This window comes from Oncorhynchus keta, chromosome 35 (genome assembly GCF_023373465.1).
Source record: "Oncorhynchus keta strain PuntledgeMale-10-30-2019 chromosome 35, Oket_V2, whole genome shotgun sequence".
Lineage (NCBI taxonomy): Eukaryota > Metazoa > Chordata > Actinopteri > Salmoniformes > Salmonidae > Oncorhynchus > Oncorhynchus keta.
The window spans coordinates 23,805,945-23,821,214 of record NC_068455.1 but is presented as its reverse complement, the minus strand read 5'-3'; the positions used below and the strand labels follow the sequence as shown (position 1 = coordinate 23,821,214).

The following is a 15,270-nucleotide window of genomic DNA, read 5'->3' as shown; positions in this document are numbered from 1 at the left end:
GATGTATACAGAGAAGAGAGTCGGTCTAAGAATTGAACCCTGTGGCACCCACATAGAGACTGCCAGAGGCCCGGACAACAAGCCCTCCGATTTGACACACTGAACTCTATCAGATAAGTCGTTTGTGAACCAGGCGAGGCAATCATTTGAGAAACCAAGGCTGTCGAGTCTGCCAATGAGGATGTGGTGTTTGACAGAGTCGAAAGCCTTGGCCAGGTCAATGAATACGGCTGCACAGTATTGTTTCTTATCGATGGTGGTTAAGATATAATTTAGGACATTGAGCGTGGCTGAGGTGCACCCATGACCAGCTCTGAAACCAGATTGCATAGAGGAGAAGGTATGGTGGGATTCAAAATGGTCGGTAATCTGTTTGTTGACTTGGATTTCAAAGAACTTAGAAAGGCAGGGTAGGATTGATATAGGTCTGTAGCAGTTTGGGTCGAGTGTCCCTCCCTTTGAAGAGGGGGATGAGCGCAGCTGCTTTCCAATCTTTGGGAATCTCAGACGACATGAGAGGTTGAACAGGCTAGTGATAGGGGTGGCGACAATTTCGGCAGATAATTTTAGAAAGGGTCCAAATTGTCTAGCCCGGCTGATTTGTAGGGATCCAGATTTTGCAGCTCTTTCAGAACATCAGCTGACTGGATTTGGGAGAAGGAGAAATGGGAAAGGCTTGGGCGAGTTGCTGTGGGGAGTAGAGGTCGATCGATTAATCGGAATGGCCAATTTCAAGTTTTCATAATCGGAAATCGGTATTTTAAAAATATTTTTTAATACCTTTATTTAACTAGGCAAGTCAGAGCGCATTCTTATTTTCAATGACGGCCTAGGAACGGTGGGTTAACTGCCTCGTTCAGGGGCAACCTTACAGTTAAGTAGTCCAACGCGATAAAGACCTGCCTCTCTCTCGTTGCACTCCACAAGGAGCCTGCCTGTTACGCGAATGCAGTAAGCCAAGGTAAGTTGCTAGCAAGCATTAAACTTATCTTATAAAAAACAATCAATCATAATCACTAGTTAACTACACATGGGGCAGCAGGGTAGCCTAGTGGTTAGAGCGTTGGACTAGTAACCGAAAGGTTGCAAGTTCAAACCCCCGAGCTGACAAGGTACAAATCTGTCGTTCTGCCCCTGAACAGGCAGTTAACCCACTGTTCCTCGGCCGTCATTGAAAATAAGAATTTGTTCTTAACTGACTTGCCTAGTTAAATAAAGGTAAAATAAATCAAATGGTTGATGATATTACTAGATATTAGCTAGCGTGTCCTGCGTTGCATCTAAGCTGACTGAGCATACAAGTATCTGAGCGGTGGTAGGCAGGAGCGTAAACATTCATTCAAACAGCACGTTTGTGCGTTTTGCAAGCAGCTCTTCGTTGTGCGTCAAGCATTGCGCTGTTTATGACTTCAAGCCTATCAACTCCCGAGATGAGGCTGGTGTAACCGAAGTGAAATGGCTAGCTAGTTAGCGAACGCTAATAGCGTTTCAAACTTCACTCGCTGAGCCTGTGGTTGTTTCCCTTGCTCTGCATGAGTAACGCTGCTTCGATGATGGCTGTTGTTGTTGTGTTGCTGGTTCGAGCCCAGGGAGGAGCGAGGAGAGGGACGGAAGCTATACTGTTACACTGGCAATACTAGTGCCTATAAGAACATCCAATAGTCAAAAGGTTAATGAAATACAAATGGTATAGAGGGAAAAAGTCCTATAATTACAATAATAACTACAACCTAAAACTTCTTACCTGGGAATTTTGAAGACTCATGTTAAAATTAACCTCCAGCTTTCATATGTTCTCATTCTGAGCAAGGAACTGAAACGTTAGCTTTCTTACATAGCACATATTGCACTTGTACTTTCTTCTCCAACACTTTGTTTTTGCATTATTTAAACATGTTTCATTATTTACTTGAGGCTAAATTGATTTTATTGATGTATTACATTAAGTTAAAATAAGTGTTCATTCAGTATTGTTGTAATTGTCATTATTACAAATAAAATAAACAAATTGAATAGTCCGATTAATCGGTATCGCCTTTTTTGGTCCTCCAATAATCGGTATCAGCTTTGAAAAATCATAATCGGTCGACCTCTATTCCATACAGGTGTGGTTCCTGAGTTAATTATTAAGTTACAATACTGAATGAACACTTATTTTAATTGTCATTATTACAAATAAATTACAAAATAAATTGGCCGATTAATCGGCATCGGCTTTTTTGATCCTCCAATAATCGGTATCGGCGTTGAAAAATAATAATCGGTCGACCTCTAGTGGGGGGTGCAGTGCTGTTGACCGGGGTAGGGGTAAAGGTGAAAAGCATGGCCAGCCGTAGAAACCGCTGGGGGGTGTATAACAAGCGGCAACGGTGAGAGACTTGTTTCTGGAAAGGTGGATTTTTCAAAGTAGAAGCTCTAATTGTTTGGGCACAGACCTGGATAACCAGGGGCACACGCCAACACTCCATCATTTACAAACAAAGCATGTGTGTTTCGTGAGTCTGCCAGATCAGAGGCAGTCGGGATAACCAGGGATGTTCTCATGATAAGTGCCTGAATGGACCATGTTCCTGTTCTGCTAAGAATTCGAAATGAAAGTACTTTTGGGTAGCAAGGAAAATGAGTAAAGTAAATATTATTTAGGAATGAAGTAAAAGTAGTCAAATATCAATATTAAAGTACAGATACTTAAGTAAAAATACATTCAAGTGCTAAAGTACTTTACGCCACTGCTTAGGATTCAAGAAGATACTTTTTTCAAAGCCTATTTTACTATTGCTTACTCCATACCTCTTCCTTTCTGAATATCTCCATCCCCTCTTCTGTATTTTTTTTTTTTTTTTACAAAACTCCTGATTTATTTACTTCGGCTATTCATAGCACTTGAAATAACAGAAGCTACATTATCATGTATTGTATATGGCATAAAAGTGATATGGTGTTAGATGGCTGTACCGTCACTTACATTATCTGTTTCCCAAGGGGTGCACTTTTCGTTTTTTGCCCGAGCACTACACAGCTGATTTAAATAATGAACTCATCACACTTTGATTATTTAAATCAGCTGTGTGGTGCTAGGGGAAAAACGTGCACCACTTGGGGTCCCTAGATGAACCTTTCCCGAACTAGGTCCTATCTGGTGCTGAGGTGACCCTGATAATGAGTAAATGCAGTTTCCTATATGTACAGTGGGTGGCAGGATATATATGGTCTGAGTTCCAGAGATCACAAAAATAAACTATAGCTGCTAGTAACAATGAACAATAAAACACAGGATGACAGTAAGGACAAATCAGTTGGATAACAAAGCAAGCACTCCTTTCCTACATGACAATCAGTGAAAGCATTACCATGTTAATCTCTCAATACCACAAGGATGATGCAAGTGAAGTTTAGTCTAGGTAATCATTCTTAAAACCATTACTTAATGTATTGAGTTTATCCATCTATATAGATCAGCTGAATGCGCAAGCAGCAGGAATTCTCTTCTCATTTTCCCAAATAAAATATCCGGTGTAAATTTGCACATATTTCTAAAAACCTGTTTTTGCTTTGTCATTATGGGGTATTGTGTGTAGAATGATTAGGGTACACACACAATTTAATCCATTTTAGAATAAGGCTGTACAGTAACAAAATGTGGAAAAAGTCAAGGTTTCTGAATACACTATATATATTTTGCATTCATTTGCATGAGACAAACTCTACTTGATCAAGTTATTGCTCTAGTATCCACTGATGACAATGACATCTATAGTGCCGCCATCTAAGGCCGCAGAGACTTTATATTCACACAGCTTCTAAGGACATACACATATGGTTTACATAACAAATTTCATGGCACCATGTCTGGAGTGAATCTGATGTATGGTTTATGAGAAGATGATTGCAGATGATTTTCTCCAGATGGGCCTATATCAGAGATCGGCAATTGGCGGTCATTCCTGCTCCACTAGATGGTCCTCATAAGGAAATCAATGACAGTCCATACACTTTCTGAAACTCTGAAAGCAATTCATTTCAACTGCACCTTCAAAACAATCCCCTTAGTACTATTCAGGTACTATGGCTAGAATGGCATGTACTTAGGGCACAGTATGTTCAGTGTAACATCTTGGATAAGCATTTGTAGGTGGACTAGGGGAGAACTGCCCCTTCTCTTTGAAGCCATGGCAGTTCAAGGCCGACTGCGGTACTGCAGGCTTTGTTACCCAAAAACAATATCCCGCATAATAGTGAATGGAAAAATTTCTTTGTGATCTTTGTGTAAATAAAGCACTTTTTTGAAGTCTATCATGATGCCAACAATTGCTTCTAATACGCTCGATGTATGATCTTAAACCGATTATTTTTTAAATTGCATACAATAAATGAAGGATAATTTTGTTGCTAATGGCAGCTTGCAGTACCCCAGTCAGCCTTCAACTTGAGTTACTCAATGAGGGAGACAGCACTGAGCTCGTCTGCAAAGTCACTTCCTGGAGTAGCTCAAACTGCATGTTATGTCTCCATAGATGGGTTGGCTAACGATGTCATGAAAACTATGCGCACACATCCATTGGGGCAGAAGTCAGCCTGTTTTTGTGATTCTGGATGGCCAGATTGCTAGCAAGAATGACAAGAAACTACCATGTGGGAAATCGTAAGTGGCTCGTTTCAGGTTGTTATTGATACCATGTCTTGTTTTGAGGTGTTTTGACTGAATTCATGTCAATGCTAATACAACTCAAATTCACTAGCTAACCAACAACTGTAATGATGTATTTGAGAGACAAGTGGTCATTGTGCAAATGTATTTATGTTTTCAATAAACATTGGATACAAAATATAGTTTGCATGTCAACAATCTTAACCAACCTCATCTGTTTTGCCCCATGGTTGCGCACATGCTGTTAAGAATGCAGAGTTGTGCTTTATTATAGACAGACTTCTCACCACCTTAGTTCCTGTTGTATCAATGTTTTGACCATGACCATTTACAATCCAGGGTTACTCCAAGCATTTTAGTCACCTCAACTTGCTCAATTTCCACATTATTCATTACAATAGTTGAGGTTTAGTGAATGATTTGTCCCAAATACAATGCCTTTAGTTTTTGAAATATTTAGGACTTATTCCTTGCCAGCCATTCTGAAATTAACTGCAGGTCTTTGTTAAGTGTTGCTGTCATTTCATTCGCTGTGGTAGCTGACGTTTATAGTCATCCGCATACATGGCCACCACACTGGCTGTCCTCAAAGCCAGTGGCATGTCATTAGTAAAGATTGAAAAAAGTAAAAGGGCCTAGACAGCTGCCCTGGGAAATTCCTGATTTTACCTGGATTTTGTTGGATAGGCTTCCATTAAATAACTATTTGTTTTGTTGGGACAGGTAACTCTATCCACAATATAGCAAGGGGTGTAAGCCAAAACACGTTTTTCCAGCAACAGACTGATGTATGTCAAAAGCCACACTGAAATCTATCAAAACAGCCCCCACAATTTCTCTCAGCCAATTAGTCATTTGTATAAGTGCTGTGCTTGTTCCCTATAAGAGTGCTGAAAGTCTTGTCAATTTTTCTACTGTAAAATAGCATTGTACCTGGTCAAACACATTTTTTTTCAACCATTTACTAATGGTTGGTAACAGGCTGATTGGTCAGCTATTTGAGCCAGTAAAGGGGGCTTTATTATTCTTAGGTAGGGAAATAACTTTTACTTCCCTCCAGGCCTGAGGGCACACTTTCTAGTAGGCTTAAATTGAAGATGTGGAAATATCGTCCACTATTATCCTCAGTAATTTTCCATCCAAGTTGGCAGACCCCGGTGACTTTTCACCTCTTCCACAGTTACTTTACGGAATTCAAAAATCCAATGCTGGAGTTTCATAATTTGGTGTGTGTATGTTAAAATAAAAGTATTTTTTTCCCCCCCGATATGTAAACAAAGTTATTCTAATGATTTATCATATTTAGATAATCAAGCTTAAAAACTCAACATGTGTGTGGCTATTGAATGACTACAGCTCTTTGTTTACAAAGACCCAGGTTTCCCCAAAGTGGGTTTTTTGGTACCATGTGGGCAACATCATAAAATGAACTCCTCTTGTGAATGAAAATAATGGTCTGTGTCAGGCCTATTACTAGGTCAAATAGAAGAGCAAAGGAGAAATCCTAAACCACCACAGGTGGAACATGGCAACACTCCTTAGATGCAAGTGAACTGCACCCGAAGATAAATTTCATTTTAAAAATGAAATCTTTGTCATCTTCCATGGTCAAGCGGACAACAGCAGTCCAATGTAATCAAGAGTGATTTTAAGTTCCTTCTAAATTCTACATCAAAACATTAGTCAAGTCCTTCATTGTAAAAAACATCATCCAGTGTGCACATCGGAAACATCGACAAAAAAATGGATCTGTAATTATACTGATATGCAAAAATCTGATTTAGATTCTAATTGCAACTTCACCATGGTTTAACTATATACAGCTCGGTACTGTACTGAAAAAGTGCTGCGTTTCATGTCAGTAATCATTTAGTGTAAAAACTCCACAGTTAATCTCAATAATACTGTTTGAGAGGGACACACACAAAGTCCTGTGATCCTTTCCTCAGGTTGCAGTCTCGCCTCCACTAACACTTTGAAAAATGGCCATCTGCTAGCACCGCCCTTTTTGGAGCCAGAGTCCACAGTTGCTCCAACGCACTGAAGTTTGGCATGAACATTGAGGAAACTTGGAGAATATTGGTACCTCGTGCCCCAAAACAAATGTTTGAGTGGGGCTGAGGTTTGCACTTAGATAAGCCTGGAGTTGCAGAGGAACTGGATTAGAACTTTGTAAATGAAGCTGTATTGAGAGATGGTCTGCACCATCATCATACGCTGCTGCCGGAGCATGTTGAGAACGGTCGGGATGTCCAGCATCTGGAGGAAAGGGGTGGAAACAGGCCACAGACAGGGGTTTACAAAAGGAGTATGTTATTGGATTGGTTAATGGGCCTATTGATCTAAACTGTGGTGAGCCGTGATCAATGCCTACCTACATTCCTGATGGAATAGACTAGGGTTCAATCCTGGCGACCTTATTCATTTTTAGGCCTTCTACATAGCCCAGTAATGTAATATACATGTAGACGTTAGTTAGGTGTTTACCTCGTTGTGTTCCAGACAGGCGATCATGACCTCAGAGAGGATGACCACCCCGGAGCGGCCCACTCCAGCACTACAGTGGACCAGCACAGGCAGGTTGGTGTTCTTTGGGTCGCTGGTGGTGTGTCTCCTCACTGACTGGATCTCCTCCAGGTATGCTGGGGAAAACATTGAAATAAGAGAATGATTGATTCTATTAACCGAACTAAATAAAACTAGGCTTTTACAACACAATCTCAATTTATCACTGAACACTCATTTAACTTTGACTGGAACTGCCTTCTTGACCTGCTCTCCCTTGGAATAGAGATTTCTTAAAGGGACTTCCTGGTTTGAATACACGTTACTCCAACTGATCCACTCACAGAGGAAGCCCTTGAAGTCCTCAGGGCAGCCGTGGTCGGGCCAGTCTGTGTACTGCAGGTGCCACACAGTGTGCTCCTGGCCCGTCAGCACGTGTTTTATCGTCAAGCCTGTGGTGGCGTAGCAGCCTGAGTCCATCCTGAAGCGTGTGGTGATCTTAAAGTGTCCGTACGTCACTGTGTTGTGGTGGGAGCCGAGCCGTGGCCAGTAGCGGAAACTCTTTTCCCTGCCACCCTCCTGCAAAGGGGTTAGAGGCCAAAGGTTTGCCAGGGTCAAAGGGTAATGTTATTGCTTACAGGGCAGTATCCTAGATCTGAGGTCATGCAATACAGTAACACACCATGGACATACAGACATAATAAAGTCCAGTGTAACACACACACACACCTCTTCAGCTGTAACCATGGCAATGATGGCCACGCCCTGCTCCCACACCATTTGCCAGAAGTCCTGACAGGTGTTGGAGAGAGGGCCTTGGGAGGCGATGTACCTCCACTCGTCTCCGCCCACCATGATCTTGGAAACGCCAGAGGAGAGATGGTTATAAGTGACCTCAACCACCTTAAAAGCATTTACAGTGCCTTCAGAATGTATTCAAACCCCTTGACTGATTCCACAAGTGTTACAGCCTGAATTCAAAATGGATAAAAAAATGTAATCTCACCCATCTACACAAAATTCCCCAAAATGACAAAGTAATACCATGTTTGTAAACATTTTAGCAAATGTATTGAAAATGAAATGCAGAAACATCTCATTCATTGCATGCCACTCACAATACGATATTAGCACGATACTTAGGTGCGGATACGTATTACACTGCTCACAATTCTATATGTATTGCAATTCAACACTGATTTTTATTGGTATTTGATGTTACAAACATATTGCTCACTATATATTTCTGTTGAAGAGTGAACCTGACAATTATGTTGATCAGTCATATAAATAACAGTGCTGAAAACATCCTGACTCACTATTTAAAATGCTTATCAGAGACGATGACTGCATAAAGTCCTAAGCCATCAGCAGTCATCTGGAATGAAGAACAAGGGAGAGGAGGCATTTCTGGGAAGTTAACCCTAACCTGGGAAACACTGCACTAGAGCAAAGACATTCATAAATGTATGGTGTATGTACAGGTAATTTCCGAAATAATGGAAACACAAGTAAATAAGGGATACAAAGTATATTGAAAGCAGGTGCTTCCATACTAGATCTCAACCGATTAATTAGGGCCGATTTTCAAGTTTTCATAACAATCGGAAATCGGTATTTTTGGAAACCGTTAAAAATATTAAAAAATCACACCTTTATTTAATCTTTATTTAACTAGGCAAGTCAGTTAAGAACACATTCTTATTTTCAATGACGGCCTAGGAACCGTGGGTTAACTGCCTTGTTCAGGGACAGAATGACAGATTTTCACCTTGTCAGCTCGGGGGATCCAATCTTGCGACCTTACAGTTAACTAGTCCAACGCTCTAACCACCTGCCTCTCATTGCACTCCACGAGGAGCCTGCCTGTTACGCGAATGCAGTAAACCAAGGTAAGTTGCTAGCTAGCATTAAACTTATCTTATAAAAAACAATCAATCAATCATAATCACTAGTTAACTACACATGGTTGATGATATTACTAGTTTATCTAGCGTGTCCTGCGTTGCATATAATCGATGTGGTGCGTATCATTGCTCCAATGTGTACCTAACCATAAACATCAATGCCTTTCTTAAAATCAATACACAGAAGTATATATTTTTAAACCTGCATATTTAGCTAAAAGAAATCCAGGTTAGCAGGCCATATTAACCAGGTGAAATTGTGTCACTTCTCTTGCGTTCATTGCACGCAGAGTCAGTATATAGTTCTGTATCATCACTCATTCATATATCTTTATGTACACATTCTTTATCCCTTTACACTTGTGTGTGTATAAGGTAGTAGTTTTGGAATTGTTAGGTTAGATTACTCGTTGGTTATTACTGCATTGTTGGAACTAGAAGCACAAGCATTTCGCTACATTCGCATTAACATCTGCTAACCATGTGTATGTGACAAATAAATTTGATTTGCTATATGCAACAGTTTGGGCCGCCTAATTTGCCAGAATTTTACGTAATTATGACATAACATTGGTGGTTGTGCAATGTAACAGCAATATTTAGACTTAGGGATGCCCACCCGTTAGATAAAATACGGAACGGTTCCGTATTTCACTGAAAGAATAAACTTCTTGTTTTCGAGATGATAGTTTCCGGATTCGACCATATTAATGACCTACGGCTCATATTTCTGTGTGTTATGTTATAACTAAGTCTATGATTTGGTAGAGCAGTCTGACTGAGTGATGTTGGGTAGCAGCAGGCTTGTAAGCATTCATTCAAACAGCACTTTCCTGCGTTTGCCAGCAGCTGTTTATGACTTCAAGGCTATCAACTTCCGAGATTAGGCTGGTGAAACCGATCTGAAATGGCTAGCTAGTTAGAGTGGTGCGCGCTAAAAGCGTTTCAAACGTCACTCGCTCTGAGACTTGGAGTAGTTATTCCCCTTGCTCTGCTTTTGTGGAGCGATGGGTAACGCTGCTTCGAGTGTGGCTGTTGTCAATGTGTTCCTGGTTCGAGCCCAGGTAGGAGCGAGGAGAGGGATGGAAGCTATACTGTTACACTGGCAATAATAAAGTGCCTATAAGAACATCCAATAGACAAAGGTTAATGAAATACAAATGGTGACTCATGTTAAAAGGAACCACCAGCTTTCATATGTTCTCATGTTCTGAGCAAGGAACTGAAACGTTAGCTTTCTTACATGGCACATATTGCACTTTTACTTTTTTCTCCAACACTTTGTTTTTGGATTATTTAAACATGTTTCATTATTTATTTGAGGCTAAATTGATTTTATTGATGTATTACATTAAGTTAAAATAAGTGTTCATTCAGTATTGTTGTAATTGTCATTATTACAAATAAAATAAACAAATTGAATAGTCCGATTAATCGGTATCGCCTTTTTTTGGTCCTCCAATAATCGGTATCAGCTTTGAAAAATCATAATCGGTCGACCTCTATTCCATACAGGTGTGGTTCCTGAGTTAATTAAGCAATTAACATCCCATCATGCTTAGTTAGGGTCGTGTATAAAAATGCTGGGCAGGCCATTATTTTGGCTACCATGGTGTTTCTAGCTATCAACGTCGGTTCACTGGGTTGGTTCGCACTATGGAGCCGAGCAAAGCCATACTACTCTGGACTAGTTACGCATCCACCATAAAATGCTGGAACCATGCAGGAAAAGACGGGGAGGCGGGGAGAAAATATCCAAGCCAGCATGGTCGGGTTCGGGTCGGCATGGTACTGTGAAAAGGGTATTAGTGTGTCCATTACCCTGATGTGCGAGGCGTTGATGTAGCCAGTGTTGTTCTCCTTGCTGGGCACCAGCTCCACACGCGTGTCGTCGTAGGGCAGCACGTCCTGGAAGCGGTTCCTCTCGCCGCTCTCGGGAAGCTGGGCGATGCTGCAGTCGCCTGCCGGACGCCGCTTGGCCACCTGCTCGTACTCCTGGAACACCATGCCCTGCTCCATACGCTGCTGCAGCACCTTACACTGAGAGAGAGACACACACAGACAAGGGTTAATGACAGAGACCTGGAATTGTTCCGGTAGGTATAAAATTATTGAAATGCTACAGTGTTGTGAGTAACTCTGCAAGAAATAAAGTAAATTTTCCTGACAGCTGTTAAGGTCCCCTACATTGCTGTTATTACAGTGCTATCACTCTGATTAGTACGCCTGCGAATAAGTGTCACTGGAGATGGACCTGGCCTGGAGTGTGATGGCGACTATGTTGAGTGGTAATACGGTCAAGTAAACATTGTTAAACTGGAACCTAGTCGTTGTGTCATTTTGAGTTAACAATAGCTGGAAACAGCGTAGCAGTATCTGAATTCTGATTGAACAAACAAATGGTGCACCAACTAACACATTCAGGAGTTTCAACTAAAACCGATATAAAAAAGTAGGACAATATTATCCTGGTAGAACTGTTCTGTTTCATCACTACCATTCAACACCTTTTTGTTCTGTTTTAAATAACATACTGTTTTGAGCTCCATTAACTAAGTCTTATGTTCTGCAATAGATGCAAGACAATAACATTTGGATAAAACATTACTCTGTCTGCCTGCTATTCTGTTTGGCAATCAAATCCAAAACTCTGCAAATGTAAAGCAGTATCAATGTCTAGATTCTACAGAAAACATTACAGTATCCACCCCTAGAGCAAACCTTCTCTATAATACTGTTCATGTAAAATGCCACAGGGCCTCTGAGCATAGGTGGTTACAAAACCAGTCTCTCTAGCTGCAAACCAAAACACACAAGAAATGTTGAAGAGATTCCTCCTAAAACGAAGCATAAAATAAACCCCATTTAGCAAACAGTGTTAAAGGGACAACACCAGTCTAGAACAATGCCAGTGCCTACCCTTTCGTCGTTGGAGGTCTCAGGCTTCTCCTTGCCCCCTTGGTGCAGTGGCAGCCTGGACAGGGTCAGGCCGTTGAGGGCTGCCACCTTCAGAGGACCCATCTTCTTCAGCTCAGCCCGCTTCTTCATGCCCTGGTGTTACAGAGGACAGAGAGAGAGTGAGTGAAGTTGACAGTGTCAGAGAGGGAGATGAGGGGGAAGGACAGAAACGACATAGCCTGGTTATGCCTTTCCGTGGAATGCTACCGGACCAGCTATTGCGGTCGCCAGCCACATTCCTGTCACATGTTAAGTCACCTGACCAACAGAGAGTGTTTGATATTGGTTGAAATGGCCTTTGGGACATTCCACTACGTGTTGTGTGAAATTGTGGTGTAAATGAGAAGATCATTCAAATGTCAGACATCTTAGCTATGAGGAAAAAAATATCTTAACTGACAAAGAAATGAAGAAGTCTCCATGACATGAAGATTGGGTAACAGCTGTTCCTTGAACTACGAAATACACACACACCTCTAGTCAAATATTGTAATTAAATGTACTTTTAAACTACACTACACAGCGAGTGAGGCAGCGGAAACTGGAGCTACTATGGCGGAAGAGAGGGGGCAAGTCTCACGGCAGGAGGCAGGCCATCGATGGGTTTCTTCCGGGCAGGAACGTCTGACACGGGCCTCTTCTTGATGAAGTCCTCCTTGGCCTTCTGTTTGTTATGCCCACTGATGTCACCGTCAGACACAGAGGGAAGCATCCTGACAGGCTGCCCATGCGCCAACAGGTACACCGGCTCAGCCTCCTGGATCAGTGCGTGCATCTGATAGGCTGGGAGGCCAGACAAGACAGGGTCAAGGGGGGAGCCAATGGGATATGCGGGCGGGGGCTCCAGGGGAATCTGGCCCAGATTGGTTAGAAGCTGCTGCGGGTCAAACCCAGACAATAGTGCATCGTGGGATTGGGGGGTGTGGTGTCCGCTCTCATCCTCAAACTCCTCCTCCTCACTGCTGCTGTGCACCAACATGATGGCGTCCGACAGGGACTTCTTGTGACCGTAGTGCACATGCTCCTTCCCCTCTCCCCCATCCTCTGACTTGGTCCGCTCCAGGAATACTTTGAGCTGGGAGCTTGAGGAGGGTCCATGCGGGGCCAGAAGGGGGGTGTAATTGATCCTCATGCCCTCCAGGCTGTAAGCCAGGCTGACGATCTCAATGGAGTTGCGTTTGTGTGCGTTTTGTTGGTGGGGTGGTGTTGTGGGGCTCCAGCCATGAACAGGGGTACCGATACCTCCTGCAGGGAGTGGGCTACAGGCAGGCTGTCCTCCTGGAAGGTCTGGACAGAGTGGTGCACGCGCCGCATGGTGATCAAGTCCGGGTTGCTGCTGCTTACGTACAGGTGGTGAGACAGGGCTGGCGTGCTGCTAGCGGGTGGGCACCGTATGAGTAGGTGGGTGGAGGGTGGTACACCTGGGTCCTCATGATGTTGGCCGCAGGGTACTCCTGCGCCTGCTGCAGCCAGACGTTGATCAGCTTGGGCACACTGACCGCCCCCGCCACCGGCCTCCTCTCCGTGTAGTGCTGGGGGTTGGTGAGGGAGCTGGTGCTGTGGGCACTGTACACGCTTCCGTTACGCAGCTGCCCGTTCACAACGCCACTGTTGCCGTACTCGAGTGGTGAGCGGTCCAGGCTGGGTCTGGGAGTGGTAGTAGCAGCCGTGCTGACTGTTCATGTACAGGTTGTCTGAGAGATAGGAGAGAGATAAGACAAAAGGTAATGTTAGAACTACAGTATTAGAACTAGAGGTCGACTGATTATGATTTATGATTATGAACGGCGATACCGATACCAATTATTGGAGGACCAAAAAAGCCGATAAAAAAGCTGATCATAATGACAATTACAACAATACTGAATGAACACTTATTTTAACTTAATATAATACATCAATAAAATCAATTTAGCCTCAAGTAAATAATGAAACATGTTCAATTTGGTTTAAATAATGCAAAAACAAAGTGTTGGAGAAGAAACTAAAAGTGCAATATGTGCTATGTAAGAAAGCTAACGTTTCAGTTCCTTGCTCAGGACATGAGAACATATGAAAGCTGGTGGTTCCTTTTAACATGAGTCTTCAATATTCCCAGGTAAGAAGTTTTAGGTTGTAGTTATTATAGGAATTATAGAACTATTTCCCTCTATACCATTTGTATTTCATTAACCTTTGACTATTGGATGTTCTTATAGGCACTTTAGTATTGCCAGTGAAACAGTATAGCTTCCGTCCCTCTAGTTAGCGCGCGCTAATTAGCTAGTCATTTCACTTCGGTTACACCAGCCTCATCTCGGGAGTTGATAGGCTTGAAGTCATAAACAGCGCAATGCTTGACACACAACTAAGAGCTGCTGTCAAAATGCACGAAAGTGCTGTTTGAATGAATGATTACGCGCCTGCTTCTGCCTACCACCGCTCAGTCAGATACTTGTATGCTCATTCAGTTTATATGCAACACAGGACACGCAAGATAATATCTAGTAATATCATCAACCATGTGTAGTTAACTAGTGATTATGATTGATTGTTTTTTCTAAGATAAGTTTAATGCTAGCTAGCAACTTACCTTGGCTTACTGCATTTGCGTAACAGGCAGTCTCCTTGTGGAGTGCAACGAGAGAGAGGCAGGTCGTTATTGCGTTGGACTAGTTAACTGTAAGGTTGCAAGATTGGGTTCCCTGAGCTGACAAGATGAAAATCTGTCGTTCTGCCCCTGAACAAGGCAGTTAACCCACCGTTCCTAGGCCGTCATTGAAAATAATAATGTGTTCTTAACTGACTTGCCTAGTTAAATAAAGGTATAAAAAATATATTTTTTAATTAAATAAAACATTCGGCAAATCGGCTCCCAAAAATACCGATTTCCGATTGTTATGAAAACTTGAAGTCGGCCCTAATTAATCGGCCATTCCGATTAATCGGTCGACCTGTAATTAGGACGGACATACCCATTCAAATAATTCAGTAATCAAAGCATTGTTGCATGACTAAGCTCAAATAAAGATTAAATTTGGGTGAAACACCAGTGATCTTGGTCAGACTTTATAAGTACCTTGTGAGGATGTGTAAGGCTCACAAGGTACAAAGTGGCCATTGTAGGGCATCTGTGGCAGGGGCATCATGTAGGCCGGGGGCATCATGTAGGCTGGGGGCTTAGGCTGCACAGAGAGGGATCAAACAACAGCATTCAGTTACTACAGACATGATCTTAATGCAGCCCAACAGATTGGAATTACACACAAATCT

At 42.3% G+C, this 15,270-nt stretch overlaps 1 pseudogene; it reads right to left on the bottom strand.

Annotated features, from left to right (window-relative positions):
- Positions 1–3,655: 3,655 nt before the first annotated feature.
- LOC118369065 (tyrosine-protein phosphatase non-receptor type 21-like) overlaps positions 3,656–15,270 on the bottom strand; it is an 18,854-nt pseudogene continuing 7,239 nt past the window's right edge.